Source organism: Carassius carassius, unplaced genomic scaffold, assembly GCF_963082965.1.
Source record: "Carassius carassius unplaced genomic scaffold, fCarCar2.1 SCAFFOLD_62, whole genome shotgun sequence".
Classification (NCBI taxonomy): Eukaryota; Metazoa; Chordata; class Actinopteri; order Cypriniformes; family Cyprinidae; genus Carassius; species Carassius carassius.
The window spans coordinates 268,276-286,795 of NW_026775179.1; the positions used below are offsets into that span (position 1 = coordinate 268,276).

General features: G+C 36.6%; 1 protein-coding gene across 2 annotated transcripts in view; it reads right to left on the minus strand.

Annotated features, from left to right (window-relative positions):
* Positions 1–18,520, minus strand: part of nol11 (nucleolar protein 11) — an 86,118-nt gene that overhangs the window by 40,611 nt on the left and 26,987 nt on the right. The window lies entirely within an intron of this gene.

An 18,520-nucleotide genomic window follows, 5' to 3' on the forward strand; every position in this document is an offset into this window, starting at 1 on the left:
AAATACGAATATAACCAAGAACAGTAATGTGGAAATTTAGTTTCAAGTACAGATGGTGGATAAAGAAGCCAAAGTCTCAGTGTCTGTTTAGCCTGGATCATATTTCCATTTGCCTTCTATTGTTTAGTTGTCTGTTCTGAGGATAAGGTCTAAACACCATTGATTTTGATATCACCTTAAGTTTCTTTGATAAAATTATAACAAAAGATTGCTAAAATGTATGATATAATGTTAATGAACTAAGCAAATAATATTGCACATTCATGTTACAGTTAGTGCTGCAACAAACGATTATTTTGATAATCAATTAATCTAATGATTATTGGAACGATTAATCGACTAATTGTCGATTATTTCGCTGATCAATAGAATTTGATTGATTCAGCTCTTGCAATTAGTTAAAATACAGTTATACATAAATAAACAATAGTCTATATCAGCTTTGGAACATAATATTATGTAATTACAATTACTATAAAATTTATTTATACAAATATATGACAAAATGAGATGACAGAAAACCATTTTATATACCATTTAATTGCTATATGAAAATTAACTGAATGACATCATTCTGACCAACATCTCTTTTCGTAAGTATATAATATGGATAAGAAACAAAATAAATGTAAGTGATTAGATGCTTTATTTTTAGATATACAATTTTATTCACAATATACACTACCAGTCAAAAGTTGTTTTTAAAGAAGTATCTTCTGCTCATCAAGACTGCATGTATTTGATCCAAAGTACAGCAAAAACTGTAAAATTTTAAAAGTTTTTTTTACTATTTAAAATAACTTTATTTGAATATATTTTGAAATGTAATTTATTCCTGTGATTTCAAGGCTGAATTTTTAGCATCATTACTCCAGTCACACGATCCTTCAGAAATCCTTCTAATATACTGATTTGCTGCTCCAAAAAAAAAAAAAAAACTATATTATTATTATAGTTGAAAACAGCTGAATATAATTTTTTCAGTTTTCTTTGATGAATAGAAAGTTCAGAAGATCAGCATATCATCTGAAATAGAAATCTTTTGTAACATTATAAATGTCTGTCAATTTAAAGCATCCTTGCTAAACTGAATTATTAATTTCTACAATAAATCAAGCTTTTGAATGGCATTGCGTATAATTTTACTAAAGATTTTTATTTCAGATAAATTCTAGGCTTGGGTATCGAGAATCGATTGGAACCGGGACTAGCTTTGCGATTTTCCCGGATTTGTTGAAAAGTTAAAATTTCGATTCCTAGTTATGATTCCTAGTCCACCGACTAAAGAAGAAACCGCTGAACACCAACGAAGAAGCGTACACCGGAAGTGTTGGCATAATCGAGCGAGTCAAACATGGATAGCATGCGTCGGCGGTCCTAAGTGTGGCTTAATTTTCCTAAACAGAACAAAATCTCGGCAAAATGCAACATTTGCATCAAGATTGTTTTGTGCATAGGAGGGTGCACGTCGAACATGATAAAGCACCTTCGAGTTCATGGAGTAGAAATAAATGTGCCCCATCTTTGACGCACTGCGCAGACCGTCCTTTGCTGCTTCTCTCTCCTATTTATGCGTTCAAGCTTCTACACCCAGCGAACGGGTTTTCTCCACAGCAGGAGATAACGTTATCTGTCCAGAATGCTCACGCATCCTGCCTGAGAAGGCAGATGATCATTTTCCTAAATAACGGTTTCTGATTTTATACTGTACCTGCTGCTAATCTACACTGGGTTTTACAAGTTGTTTCTTATTGTAGAACCCTATGATTTCCGCGATGCAGAAAACGTGGAATCAAGTCATAAAAACTGAATTTACAGTTTAAAGTAGAATGTCACCGAATTTGCCAAATATTGAATTAATCAAAAGTTGGTCATTGCACTTACATGAAATTGCGACATGGAATAGTATCTGTAAATATTAAGCCGGAAAAGTCTATTTAAATATGAATCCTGCATGTTCTGCGTGTCTGTGTTAATGAATGGCGCAGAAGCACGGCTTCATTCATACACACACGGAAGTGCACGTGGTGCTCCGGTGATTTCAGCATCTGTCGTCTCACTAAATAAGGACGTGAACACATGAGGAACATCTCTAGAACTGTTTTGTGAGAAACAGCAGCTTCAAGAGCATTTGACTGTTTGAGTAAAACTAGCATCATCACATACAGTGAACTGTATGTTACAGAACTGTAAAGGAATTCGCTTCAACTCGTCAAAATAAAAGTCAGGTTTAGTGTAAAGACAAGTGTTTGCCATAAATGTTGAGCAGAATGTAAATAGCCTACTACTACTACTACTACTACTAAAAGAATCAAACAATTTAAGGTTTAAATCGCACAACATTTCTTACATGTTTTATTTTTAGTAGTAATTCACCTTTGTTTACCAAGAAATAAAGTTTGCTTAATTTTCAACAATTCATATATAAATTAATGTTTTATGCCTTCATTTGATAACCAAAAAAAAAAAAAATGCAAATACATAAAAGAATACCTGAGGGGGAAAAACATTTCATAAGGCTATTTTAAGGGGAAAAAAAGAATAAATGTAAGTTGTTTTTATGCATTTAAATAATTAGAAATGCTAAAACACAGAATTAGGTAACAAACATGGTGAATAAAAAAAATAAAAAAATTCATAGGTCCACAAATAATGTAATTTTTGCAACTTTTAATAAATTGATGTGAAAAATGTAGAAGTTTTATGATTTTAATGAATTAGACTTGCTTTTTGATTAATACATCTTAGTGAGAAATTCATTGTAAAATTTATAAAAATTAAAAAGTTCAGACTATTTAATTCAGAAAGACCGTTGGTTAGCTAGATCATTTAAAATATCCTAAACTTAAAAGAATCGGATTCGAGAATCGTTAGGAACCGGAATTGAAATCGTTCAAATTCAAACGATACCCAACACTAATAAATTCTGATCTCTGGATTTTTATATTCATCAAACAATCCTGAAAAAAAACAAAATGTACTCAATCAGTATATTAGAATGATTTCTGAAGGATCATGTGACTGGAGTAATGATAATAAATTACATTTAAAATATATTCATATAAAAAAAAAAAAAAATATATATATATACACACATATATATATATATATATATATATATATATATATATATATATATATATATATACATATACATATATATATATATATATATATATATATATATATATTTTTTTTTTTTTTTTATCGTAAAAATATTGCACAATATTACTGCTTTCGCTGTATTTTGGATCTAATAAATGCAGGCTTGGTGAGCAGAGGAGACTTTATATTAAAAAAAAAAATACATTAATCTTAATGTTACCATTCAAAATCTTTTGACTGGTAGAGTAATCTCTCTTGAAATACCTTACTGGGTTATGATAATCAAAACAGTCCTGAGCTAGATTAAGCTTTGATCTCTGCAAACCAAACTATCACTTTAATCAAATATTAAATAATGTTTAATACCATAAAGCTGCTTGATTTAAGGTATTGCATAAAATACTATAGACGTGATGTGAATGCTTTGTTGAGCTCGTGCAAACATCCACATCAGTGTAATAAGATGCATTTTTAACTGCTGCTTTCACACTGCTGTGATTGTTGTTGTTTATTTTGTTATTGAGAGGAAAGCGCACCATGATTTCATATCCAAACGCCTTTTGGATTGGCTCAGGTGCATTTCTCTGAAGCAGCGCTGAATCTCTTCTCTTAAACTGCATTGATGAGGGCTGAATTACAGTCTTGCGCTACAGCACCACACTGGTCAAACCGCATTATTGCAGGCTCTAAATTAGGTAAAATTAAATCAAACGACTACTCAAAAAAAAATGTTGAATTTTTTTTTTTTTTTGTCGATAATGTCGACTAATCATTTCAGCCCTAGTTGCAGTCAGTCACACTAGTGCCAATACCAATTTACCTAACATAAGTGTTGCCATTTCTGTTCCATATGCATAGGTGTGATTGGCAAAGGACAAAAAAGCAGGAAACTATACGGTGCACTTACCATGACGTGGCCACACGTCTGAGAATATGCTCCAAAGACTGGGCAAAAATAGGGATGAATTCCAAAACAATGATTGGGGGGGGGGGGGGGGGGGTTCGAGTTTACGACTTCAATTTTTACAGTTTTTTACTGTTTACTGTAACTGTTTAGTTAATTTTTGCTATTTAGTTTTTTTTTTAACTATTAAAAAAAAAGAAAAGAAAAAAACCTCCAGTACACTTCTGTATAGGGCTGGGCAATATGAGCAAAAATTCATATCTCTATTTTTTTAGCTGATTTGCGGTACACTGTAGCCTATATGTAGGCATATATTATGTGCAAAAAGGGTTAAAGTCACATTACATTTTAACATTGCAATCTAAAAAAAAAATATTAAAGCTTAAGTTAAAGTTACTAAACTAAAAATGAAAATAATAAAAATCACAGACTAATTGAGTAAAAAGGCTATTTTGATTAACCCATTACACTTGTGCTATCATACAAATACACTTACTTGTAGGTTTAAAATTCTACATGTCACATTTATTGAGCAGCTACAAGTATTTCATCAAAATGTATACTTAAGTCAGAGTTATTGCACTCCTATTTCATTGAGCGCTGTCTGTTTGGAGCGCATGCGCGCGGCAGCGCTCTTTCTAAATGAAGTCTGTGGAGTTCAGCTGAGAATCGCTCAAGCTGAAACTCATGCATTTCTGACAGCAAAATGGAAATTTTCTATTGGATTTTAACATTTACAGAATATACCTGTGCAATGTAAGTCAAGCATTAAGGAAAACAGCACATCTCAAACACATTAAATAGCGCGTCTCTGTCAGCCTCACACGCAGCCTTTCTCTGTCAGAGCTTCTAACGGGGCGAGCGCGAGCCGCTTCGAACTGAAACTATAAACTATAGGCTACTAGGTGATAAATAAACGCAGAAATTATTTAAATGCAAAACAAACAAAAAAAACGCTATGATTGGTTGAACTTTTCACCTTTATCTGTTGCTTGTTTTGAATACTGCACGTGTACAGAGGCATCACTAGATTTTTGCATAGTTTAGAGTTACAAATCGTACCAGCGTACTTTGAGGTCAAAATGCGTAGCCGGTACGCAAAATGCATACAGGTTGGCAGGTCTGCATAGAATGCGTTCATGTCAAGTAAAGTTTTTGGGAAAAGCGCGTGGAATTGCGGCGAGCGTTTGTAAACTTGCACGTAGAGAGCGCTCTTCAGAGCAAAGATACATCGTTATCGGGAAACTCGACCCAGATCAGATTTAAGCATTCATTAAAGTGAATCGGTTCAAATGAGTCATTAGTTCGCAAATCGGACGTGTTGTTAGTGGACAGATATGCTCATATGCTCCGCACATATAACGTTACTCCCAAATATATTTTTAGGTCGCACTGATTAAATTTCAGGAGCATATGCGACAAAAATGTTTGCAATTTCGAGCCTTGTAGAAGCTGCTAAACCTTCTAGCTAGAAGTAAGCAATAACCAACATGGCGTTACTTTGCTAAATTAGCCCAGAATCGTTTAACATTAATGTTATGGAAGCATGACAAAAGTGATCAATAGATTGGTTAAATTTTACTAGACCTGCATATAAAAATGAAAGACAATATATTGTATTTGCTTACATGAATCATCCGTGTTCACTGTATTCGTCAGTCAACTGAAGCTGTTCACGTGATTAGATGGTTGGGTGTGTGCGCATTCAGAACGGTGCGCATACACTTTGAACTTCAATCGTGACAAATTATTGGACTACTTGGAGTTACACGACGACATGAATCAAAGGCACAAAAAACGTTGACAGCGGTGAGCGGTCATTATGTTTACCAATACCCGAACCCACCCCCCGCACTTTTTTTTTTTTGGTTTGGTTCTCCACACACTGTTCAGCACACGCAGGGACCACAGTTCAACTTAACCGTATTAAGCATTTGTAATATGGTTTGCTATAAATTTTTTAATGTAAAACAAATAGGGTTCAGCTAACATACGTTTCTGTTGATGGATGTGCATTTTGCAGACCAGCCAACCTTTATTTACGTTGTTAAAAAAAGTCCAGTAACCTTTCATTAAAACTCCAGCACACTTCTGTATAGGGCTGGGCAATACGAGCAAAAAAACATCTGTATTTTCTGGCTGATTTGCGGTATACGGTATCCTATATATTTTGTTATTTTGGATTTGGATTAAACAAAGTGAATGTAAGCATGTAGGCATATGTGCAAAAAATGGGTTAAAATTACATTACAACATTACAATCTAAAAACAAAAAAATGTTTTTTAAGCAGAAGTTACTAAACTAAAAATGAAAAAAGGCTATTTTGATTAACCCATTACACTTTACAGTTAGTGCTATCATACAAATACACATACTTGTAGGTTTAAAATTCTATGTCACATTTATTGTCCAACTACAAACATTTCAGCAAAATGTATACTTTAGTCAAGAGTAGGCATGGTCTGATAACCAGTTTCAAGGTATACCGCGATTTGAAAATGTCACTATTTCAAAACCACTAATATATTCCATTATACTGTTCCTGCGGTATGCGCTTTTTCCATCTCTCCTCAATGACTGAAAGAGTAGGAATCCCTTAGGCTGAGTGCAGTGTAGAGTAACACTGACCACTCCTCCTGTTGGTGTGAGTGAGCAATCAGACATGTGTCTGCAGGATGGCCGAACTTAAGGCCTGGGTACACTTCACATTCAGCGTTCCTTTCCATCTCGGGCATAGCCGCATCTGCACAGCTTTCAAAAGTATACTCAACCGCAGATGAGCGTGGACGGATGAGCTCTCATACACAGTAACATGGGGTGCACGGTTGTCTGCGAGCCCTCTTGATGACGAAAAGACTGTAATGCCAACAGTGCGTGGACGGCTGAAAAATACTTTAGTCTTGCCTTATTGCAACTCTCTTTTCTGGACTTGCACAAACGGCGTTGCAATGCAATAATTAAAAAAAATGCCATTGTCTGTTAATGCCGATTACTCACTGTTCATGATGCACAAACTATTGGAAGACAATACTGAATATTGAGTTGGGGGTTTATATGAGTGTGTTTCTGAGGGGAGCTGACCGTCTTCTGAAATGTTTATGTAGTATAATTTCACAAAGCTTGTCAGAGCATTCTGTTTTTGCATTTTTTTTTTCAAATTTGGGTATTAAATCAGATTATGTGTATGATTTTTATATAACTAAATTATATGAAATTACATAAATATGTAAATTAATTATATAACAAATTAAATAACTAATTACATATTTAGGCTAAAAGATGTCAGTCTTTATTTTAAGGAAACAAAATCAAAGAAAAAAAAATCTACCCTTTCTAATATTCTGTATGTTGCTCAAAAGCAAACTATATTGGCCAGCTGGGATTTTTTCTTATTTTTTTTACCCAGTCATTTAACAATACCGTGATACAGTTAAACAGTGATATTTTTGCTTAAGGTTATCATACAGTCAAAATCTCATACCGGCCTATGCCTAGTCAAGAGTTATGGTGTTATTGTTCTATTTCATTGAGCTCTGTCTGTTTAGCACTCGTTCTAAATGAAGTCTGTGGAGATTAAGCAGAAACTCCTGCACTTCTAACAGAAAAATGGAAATTTTCCATTGTCTTTTTTTTTTTTTTTACATTTACAGATGGAGAATATACCTGTGAAGTGTAACTTCTGCATTAAGGAAAACAGCACATCTCAAACACATTAAACAGTGTGTCTCTGTCAGCCTCACATGCAGCCTTTCTGTCAGAGCATCTAACAGGGAGCGCATGAGCCACTTTGAACTGAAACTATAAACTATGGGCTACTAGGAGTCAAATAAAACACAGAAATTATTTAAATGCAAAACCAACAAAAACGCTATGATTGGTTGAACTCATCTTTTTCTGTTCCTTGTTTTGAATACTGGGTGTGGACAGATATATAGTACGATTTTCCGCAGGCCCGACCTCCCGCACAGTATGCTATCTGATCCAATCAGAATGCAGCACGGCGAAATGACGTGAGAGCGAGAACAGAACAGACTGGGCATGTGCCCACATAACTTCAGGTTCACACTATTATGCATATTTTTCCGAGCCCATGTTAATCATTTTCGATCACGAATTTGTTTTTGTGATAGAAGCTCCGCAGTGCAAGAGAATGACAGCAACGGAAAAAAAGAAAAAAGAATAAAAAATACAAATAACTAGGTAAGGAATGACAATATACAAATTGACAATTGTATGGTAGGTTTATTACAAAAAGCAGGTATACAGGTATATTATGTGCAAAATTTAAGTGTACACTTAGTATGTGTGTTAGATAAATAAGTGTATGTGTATATAAATATAAATAGTGTAGTGTGTTCCACAGTAGAGGTCGACCGATATATCGGTCGGCCGATATATCGGGCCGATATGTCATTTTTTTATATATCGGCATCAGCCAATATCAGTGTTTAGTAGTGCCGATTTAAAGTCCGGCACGTCGGCGGGCAGCCCCGTGTTATTGGTGCAGTGGAAAGTGCTGCTGCTGCCGCTGCATGTGAAGCACCCCAAGCCAAAACCTTTGGAAGATTCAACAACAGTCCTGGGAGATAAAGGTAGTGAGAGAATTTCACTCTGTAAATGGGGTGGAGAACTTGGCAGCTCTAACAAACACTGCAGTGTGACGTTACCAAAGTAAACTGTCTGACGTTACTCCGCCCCGCTTACAGACAGCACCGTCTTTGGAGAGACAGCTCTCCTGGAGCTGCCCAGAACAGTGAATCACATTTGTTCGGAAGCATCGTTTGACGCAGACAATAACCAGTTTTCCATTTAACTCATTTGTCTTTAGGGATGTCAATATTCGATAATTTCCATGATCGATCGTCGTTTAAATTAACGATCGATTAATAACCTTAATGCTGCAAAATGCGTCTGCAGCGGTATTATTATTATGTGCAAAAGCCACTTGGAAAAAAAGATTTCTCACCCGAATTAAAGGGGTTTTAGTCTGAATAAAATGCTAGTAGCAGGACTGTAAAATGAATAGATGTAATTATGATCATTTGATAAAATGAAGAGTGCGTGCCATACGTTGGAGATCATTTTACTTTGTTGACCGTTTCCCATCAAGAAGACCGCTGAATGCGCCTCTTTAAATGGTTTCGTGGTGCTCGTTGTTGTATTTTAAAACGCAACTGCAATGTTTTCAAATGACACTATAGTAGTGGTGCAACGGATCATCATTGATCCGTGATCCGTTCGGATCAATATCTTCGGTTCGGCACACACTGACCCGCGGATTGATTTATGAAAAAAAAAAATAAAAAAATTGCGCATTTTCAGTCCACACTCTGGTCATGGCGAGCGGAGGAACGGAGGAGCTTGAACGGCCCACGCATTTTGGATTCCCTGTCAGATATAATAATTAAGGAAAGTGGTTAGAGTGAAAAGATTGTGTCAGATCTTTATGAACAGGAGAAGAAAAAAAAGTTGTGGATGAACTATCCCGAGCATCCTCTGTTGCGCTCACGACAGACGGGTGGACGTCCAGGGGGACGGAGAGCTCTGTGACGATAACTGTTCACTTCATCACAGCAGACTGGAAGATGAGAAGTCCGGCTATTATATTAAAAAGAAGATTATGTGCACTTTAAGTTGATTTCATATTTTAATTTAATAATTTAATGTTAATAACAAAAGACAAAACGTATGTTTGTCTTGGCCTTTTTTTTTGTTTTTTTTTTGCTGATCCGAAAAATGATCCGATCCATACGAGGATGAGCGAGCACGGGTTTGACTAGATGTATTTGGAGGTTATTGCTCACGTCTCATCCTGCACACATCCAAATGTTTCCATATTCGAAATGTATCTGAATGTTAAACTATAATTTTTTTTATTTATTTAATGTAAACTAGATGGAAAAGATCATACTCTTCACATGAGCAAAAACGTCCTTGGCATAACAGCAGAGTGGACCGGTATACTACGGTCTATTTAAACTGACCAGTGTAACCTTTTAAATGTTTGGTTGACTGTACTTTATTTTAATAATGAACAGACTGATGTAAGTTTGAAATTAGAATGCACTTTAGATGTTCTGTCATTTATACCAATTATGCTGGTTGCTAGTGTGTTTGCAGCACTACTGTTATTTATTTTTTTATATTTTTCAGTTTAATTTATTTTATTTCTAAAAATATTTTTATTTAAATGTATATTTAAGCTTACATTTATGTTCCAACAAACTTGAAAAATTATACTTGATAAATGTTCTAAAACTTTTATGTAAATGATTGACTTGGTCAATGAATACACATACCGTTACACCCCTATACACATACATACATACATATACATACATACATATACATACATATGTATATGTATATATATATATATATATATATATATATATATATATATATATACATATACATATGTATGTATATGTATGTATGTATATGTATGTATGTATGTGTATGTATGTATGTGTATGTATGTATGTATGTATGTATATGTATGTATATGTATATTATATATATATATATATATTATATAAAAACCTGTTTTATATATTTAATACTTGGTCAGTTTATTGATTTTGTTTGGTAAACTTTGGATACATTTTTTTATTTTAATACCCTGCAGTGCACAAAATTAAGTTGAGAGAGATGGTTCAAGTCAGTGCTCAATAAATTATAAGTTAAGAAATGTTGTGCACCCACTTATTATTAGTGTGACATTTTAGCATGCAAATGAAGGGGAAAACTTCAAGATATCGGCCCTAAAATCGGCAGCACATATCGGCCATCGGCTGCCCAGACCTCTAAACATCGGCTATAGAAAAACCCATATCGGTCAATCTCTATTCTACAGGCATTATCAATTGTTCATTAGATTAATTGCTTGAGGGAAGAAACCGTTCCTGTGTCTGGTCGTTCTGGTGCTCAGTGCTCTGTAGGGTCGACCAAATGGCAACAGTTCAAAGAGGTAGTGTGCTGGGTGTGAGGGGTCCAGAGTGATTTTACTGATCCTTTTGCTCACTCTGGATAAGTACAGTTTTTGAATAGAAGGGAGGGTTGTACCAATGATTCGCTCAGCATTTCAAACTACCCTCTGTAGTCTTCTGAAGTCAGATTTAGAAGCTGAGCTGAACAAGACAGTTACTGAAGTGCAGAGGATGGATTCAATGATGGTGGAGTAGAACTGTTTAAGCAGCTCCTGTGGCAGGTTAAACTTTCTCAGCTGGCGAAGAAAGTACAACCTCTGCTGGGCCTTTTTCACAATGGAGTCAATGTGAATGTTCCACTTCAGGTCCTGAGAGATAGTGGTGCCCAGGAACCAGAATGACTCAGCACTGTGACTGCAGTGGAGTAAGGGGAGAGCAGGGGGATTTCTCCTGAAGTCCACTATCATCTCCACTGTTTTGAGCGTGTTAAGCTCCAGGTTGTTGAGAGTGCACCAGACAGCCAGCTCTTTAACCTCCTGTCTTTAAGCAGACTCGTCACCGTTCTAAATGAGGCCGATGAGTGTGGTGTCATCTGCAAACTTCAGGAGCTTGACAGAGGGGTCCTTAGACGTGCAACCGTTAGTGTACAGGGAGAAGAGCAGTGGGGTTAGAAAGCATCCCTGGGGAGCTCCAGTGCTGATTGTATGGGTGCTCTGACAGACAGAGGTGGGCACGGAGAGCTGAGTTAGTTTGGGCAGGAGGAGGTTTGGGATGATCATGTTAAAGGCCGTGCGTAAGTCCACAAACAGGATCCTCACATAGGTCTAGGGATGGGTACCGAAACCCGGTATTAAACTGGCCCTGGGGCTAAATTATGAAAGCCCGCAGTATCAGTAAGATCTGACGCTATCAGTTCTGCTTTCGGTACTGGAGAAAAAATAATGTACCATGTATTTTTGGGTAATGTTATCGTGCACATTTTATCCCACCAAACATTTCTAATGTGCGATCATATTAAGACGTTTGTCTGTGAGATCTGCGAGATCTCTCATGCGCGCTGCGGAGGCTGTCTGTCAGTCACACAACAACGAGCGCGGTGCACGCACATAACAGTACGAAAACTCCCACTTAATAATAAAGAGTGACGATGGCGAAGATTTTGCTTAATGTTATCGTGCACATTTTATCTTACCAAACCTTTCTAATTTGCGATATTAAGATGTTTGTCTGTGAGATCTGCGAGATCTCATGCGCGCTGCAGAGGCTGTCGGTCAGTCACACACACACACAACAAGAACGAGCGCGGCGCACGCACACGTATAACAGTATGAAAACTCCCGCTTAATACAAATCTCTCCTCCGATGGCGGAGAGAGCAAAACGTTCCAAAGTGTGGTTATACTTCACTAGACTTGATGCAGACAACTCTCGTTGTCATAAGTGCAACACAATTTTAGCATGTGAGGGGGAAAACAAGCAATCTGGCAAAGCATCTTTCATAAGTGCATTATGTACAGACAGAGAAATGCTAAGTTTTCGACTGCCTAGCTAGCTCATCTCTGGTTGTTGCCCCATCTACGTCAGGTATGTATGCTAAAATCATGTTGAATCAACATTGTTCACGTCATTTAAAATAAATGTAAAATATCTCTTGTTTGCTAACCTTACGTAGAAATTGTTGATTTCTTTTGGGAGAAATTAGAGAATGAAATCAACATTTTCTACTTGTTTTAAAAATTCCAAATAAAGAAAAATCAGTATGTAAATGTAAACATTTGGCTAACTTAAATGCACAGTAGGGCTGAAACGATTCCTCGAGTAACTCGATTACAAAAAATGATTGAGGCAAATTCCTCTGCCTCGAAGCCTCTTTTAATTTATTTTAAATCTCACGTCAGGTACTTTGCAATGATTTTTTTTTTAATGTGACAACGCGTTTACATCACCCACAAAGCGGAAGGAGACACAAGCGCTGCGTCCGAAGTCGCATACTGGAGTCAGCAGTGTTTTGATTTGAGGACGCGGGCAAACGTAAAGAGAACGTTGTGGCGTGTGTCCATTGCAAGATAGAGCTGGCATACCACAACTAGGGCCCTATGATTTCCATGATGCAGAAAACGCAGAGGGAATCGCGGAATCCAGTCATAAAAATTGATTTTTACAGTTTAACGCGGAATGGCACGGAATTTTTGAATGGCAAATTTTGAATGAATTAATCAAAAATAGGTCATTGCACTTACATCAAATCACGATATGGACTAATATCTGTAAATATTAAGCCGGAACAGTCTATTTAGATATGAATCCTGCATGTTCTGCGTGTCTCTGTTAATGAATGGAGCAGAAGCGCGACTAGCTTTTTGTCACACACAATGAAGCGTGCGTGACGCTCCGGTGATTTCAGCGTCTGCGGTCTCACTAAATATGGACGTGAACACATGAACAACATCTCCAAAACTGCTCTGACAGTCACTTCATGAGGATTTGACCATTTGATTTGAGTAAAACTAGCATCACATACACAGAACTGTAAAGGTACGTCAACCCGTCAAAATAAAAGTCAGTTTTTTTTTAAGGTTTAATCACACAACATTTCTTCCATGTTTTATTTTTAATAGTAAATCCCCTTTGTTTACCAAAAAGTTAAGTTTGCTTAATTTTTAATAATTAAAAGAAATTAAATTAAATTAATGTTTTATGCGTTTAATGTGCATCTCAGAAAATGCTTTATTTTAAACCCCAACTGAATGGCACTTAAATTAAAATTTATTAAAAATATGCATTTGGCAGACGCTTTTATCCAAAGCGACTTACAGTGCATTCAGGCTATCAATTTTTACCTATCATGTGTTTACTTCATCTGTCAACTTTATTGTCATTGTTCACGGTACAAGTACAGACAGAGGAACAATGGGTAATAATTAAATGTTTATTTTTGATGTATGCATTGCATTTTATGCATTTAAAAAGTAAAAATATTTTTTTTCTAAAAAAGGAAACTTAGTTGTTCATTTTAAGAGACCCAGGAGTCATATTTTCTCTTGCATAATTAATATTGCACTTTAATTAAGCAAAAACACATTTTATCCGATTAATCGATGGAATTTTTGGTAGAATACTAGATTACTAAAATATTCGATAGCTACAGCCCTAATGCACAGCAATTCAAGTTAGTTTACAAAATAGCCAATAGTCACATTTTGCAACCTTTTTATTATTATTCATTTATATTTATATATATATGTATGTATGTATGTATGTATGTATGTATGTATGTATGTATGTGTATGTGTGTGTATAGGGGTGTAACGGTACGTGTATTCATACCGGACCGTCTTTTACAGTGCATCGAAATGACCAAATGCATTATTTTGTGTGCGGAACAAAAGGTACATTAAGTTGACATAGAGGGAGGCCGCCGACAGACCAGGATCTTGTCTTCACGACAACAATATCTATACTTCATGCTGAGCATAAATATAAAGACTACTGATAAAGGACACCGTCAACAGTATTGACGGCAAAATAGACTATGTTTGACAGGTGCAATATGCCAGTGTCTCACCGGCCTAAGGTTTTCAAAAGGCATCACACGAGTGTGAACATCACTACAACTAGGAAAAAAACGATTGTAATTCAAACGCAGCTCCTGTCGGCATTTAAACAGACCTCTGCTCTTAATTCTGATCGGTCCAACGCAATAACGAAATCGGAGCAGGTCTAAAAACTGGAACGGTTGATGCTGCACTTTACACTTTGGAAAAGTTATATATATTTTTTTTAAATATGAGCAGGCCTACAAGCTGCGATTGGTAATGCTGCACTGTAATCATAGCTATTTATTTATATTTTTCATTAGATTTTATTATGATATTGGTTTGAGACAGTTTTATTTAGTGGAGAACTTTGCAGCAGTAATTTATTTCTTATTCTTTTTTTTATCATATATATATATATATATATATATATATATATTACAAAGTATAAAAAGTGTAAACAAGTTGTTAAAAAAAAAAAAATATAGTAATAAACAACCTGCGGTTTATTGTTTATTGTTTGCCATTTCTTTCCCTTACTGTACCGAAAATGAACCGAACCGTGATTTTTGCGTACTGTTACACCCCTAATATATGTATGTGTATACATATATATATCTATATATATATCTATATATCTATATATCTATATCTATATATCTATATATCTATATATATATATCTATATATATATATATATATATATATATATATCTATATATATATATATATATATATATATTTGTTATTATTTTTTTTAAGCTTTTTTAAACTCCTCCTAACACCTCTGGTCCAAGACAAGCCCAAAACCCCTTCACCCTGGCAGCTAGTGGGTGGATGCCTGAGGAGAGGGTGAACGACTGCCACTAAGCCTTGACCAAGTTCATAGTGAAAGGCCTACTTTGCAACAGTGGAGTCCAACTGTTTTAGGTAACAGACTGTCAAAGAGTCCTTTTGCAGCCTACCTACATGCCCCACGTGCTGCTTTGTACCACTGTATGTACTTCAGCAGAAAAATATAGTTTATTTAATTTGTTTTACATTCATTTGTTTTTGTATAATAGCTATTTGTTCAAACATGGCTGTTTCTTGCACTACAAATAATTGTTTTATTAATTTTACATTTTAAAAATAAAGAAATGTTAATTCTGTTCTCAACTTGTTCTTTAAAAAAAAAACACACACAACACAAAGTACCGATAAGAATACCATAAAAGTACTGGACCGTTAAGCAGTATTGGTAAGAGTAGTAATACCGTTAAAACCTTAACGATACCCATCCATACTAGGGATGGCACGGTTCAACTTTTCCATGGTTCGGTTTGTTTCACGGTTTTAGAGTCACGGTTTTGGTACAGTTCTGTATGTGCTATGTTTATGGAAAAACTATACTTTCTAATAAAAAAAAGAATATTCTATCCAACTACAAGCAACAGCACAAATAAATACAATAGAGTGAAGATACAAACAATAAACCGTGATTTTCCATTTTTTTCTTTTGTTAGGCAGATCTAGCATAAGTTTTTAGGTACAGAAATTGAATAAAGTAATCAAATGTAAAACAGCATTGCATATTGGACTATATTATATAAATTAAAGATTATTCTTTATCAAAGTTATAAAAGCTTTTTAAATCAAGAGCAGTGAGTGATTTCTTTGTTGTTGCTGTTCGATTAATATAAAGACTGTCACTTTAAGAGAATGTACGGATACAGCAGGCCTACATTCAGCCGGCTATGTCTGCTATAGGATATTTACCAAGACAGGCATTTTAACAATTTTTTGTGAATTTGTCCATTTAAACAATACTTCAGAGAGAGCTTATATTTGCGCGTATTCCGAGGCGTGGGTTTGCGCACTTTGGAGGAGCACATGCACAAATCTTCTCACTGCATGCGCGCGAGCTCGCGTCCTTTGGCTCTTAAATGTTTACCTGGCAGAGCTTAAAAGAGTTTAAATACATATTAATGTGTGCTGTTCAGATCTCATCTGTGCGCGCGCTATCAGCACCCGGGTGATGACGGAATAAATGACTGCTCTCATATTCTAGCATACTGCAATCACATTGAACAAGAGAGTGAATTGTTTGTCCAGGTTTTTTTTCTCTCTCCTCTCATCGCTATTGTTGTAATGTGTGGGAATCCAGAATGTGCATCCATCAACAGAAACATATAGAAGTTTAATCCCAGTTGGTTTTACGTGCTAACCATATTACAGATGCTTTGTCAGATTTAAGTTGAATCGCGGTCCCAGCGCGTGCCGAACCGTGTGCGGTGAACCAAGCGGTTCTGATTTTTTTCAGTAAAACGTGCCACCCCTAATCCCTACATAGGTCTGTCTAGGTGTTGCAGAACATAATACAGTCCAATGTTTACTGCATCATCCACAAACCTGTTTGCTCCGTTGGCAAACTGAAGAGGATCCAGCAAGGGTCCAGTGATGTCCTTCAGGTGGGCCAGCACCAGTTTTTCAAATGACTTCATGACTACAGACGTTAAAGCCACAGGCCTGTAGTCATTTAGTCCAGTTTTAGATTTCTTTGGGATGGGGGCGATGGTGGAGCATTTGCATGAAGGGACTTCACACAGCTCCAGTGATCTGTTGAAGATTTGTGTGAAGATGGGGGCAAGCTGGTCAGCACAGGATTTCAGACAGGATGATGTGTTACACAATCTGGGCCTGGTGCTCTTTTCCTTTTCTGCTTCCAGAAGACCTGGCGCACAGCATCCTCGCTTATCTGTATTGCAGGTGTGGGGGGAGGGGGGTGCAGGAGGTGTGAATGGTGAGTGGTTGTTTGGACGGGTGTTCAGGATGGGTTGCAGGAGTTGTGAATGGCGTGAACGGTTGTTTGGAGAGGCAATCAGGGCGGGTTGCAGGAGTTGTGAATGGTGTGAACGGTTGTTTGGAGAGGCGATCAGGGCGGGTTGCAGGAGTTGTGAATGATGAGAGCGGTTGTTTAGAGAGGTGTTCAGGATGGGTTGGAGGAGTTGTGAATGGTGTGAACGGTTGTTTGGAGAGGCAATCAGGGCAGGTTGTAGGAGTTTTTAATGGTGTGAACGGTTGTTTGGAGAGGCAATCAGGGCGGGTTGCAGGAGTTGTTAATGGTGTGAATGGCTGTGTGGAGAGATATTCAGGGCAGGTGATGGGTGTTGTTCTTTCAAATCTGCAGTAAAACTCGTTCAGATCGTCTGCCAGTCGTTGATTCTACACAGTGCTGGGGGATGGTGTCTTGTAGTTGATGTCTCTCAGACTTTTCCACACTGATGCAGAGTCATTCGAAGTGAATGGAGTCCTTATTTTTTCAGAATAATTCCTCTTTACCACTCTGATCTCCTTTTCCAGTGTGTATTTAGTCTGTTTATACAAGACATTGCCCCCCTTCCTGTAAGCATTTTCTTTGGCCTGACGGAGCGGTCTTTTGCAGTGAACCACGGTTTGTCATTGTTGTAAGTTAGATGAGTCCTGGTAGGAATACACATATCCTCACAGAAACTGATATATGATGTTACAGTCTCTGCGAGTTCGTCCAGATCACTGGCAGCAGCTTCAAAAACACTCCAATCAGTGAGGTCAAAACAAGATTGTAAATCCTGCTCTGCTTCATTAGTCCCATCTTTTTACAGTCCTTAATTTAGGTTTAGCTGATTTTTGTTTCTGCCTGTAGGTCGGTATGAGATGAACCAGACAGTGATCAGAATGTCCCAAAGCTGCTCGTGGAACAGAGTGATATGCATTCTTTATTGTGGTGTAACAGTGATGCAATATATTACTCTCTCTTGTGGGACATGTGATGTGTTGTCTGTATTTTGACAGTTCACGGGAGAGACTGGCTTTATTAAAGTCCCCAAGAATGATTAAAACAGAGTCCGGGTGTTGTTGTTCTGTCTCTGTGATCTGGTCAGAGAGTTTCTGTAAAGCTGAGCTCACGTGTGCTTGTGGAGGGATGTAAACACTCACCAGAATCAACGAGTGAAACTCCCGCGGAGAATAGAACGGCTTGCAGTTGACAAACAGCATTTCTAGATCAGGACAGCACATCTTCTTTA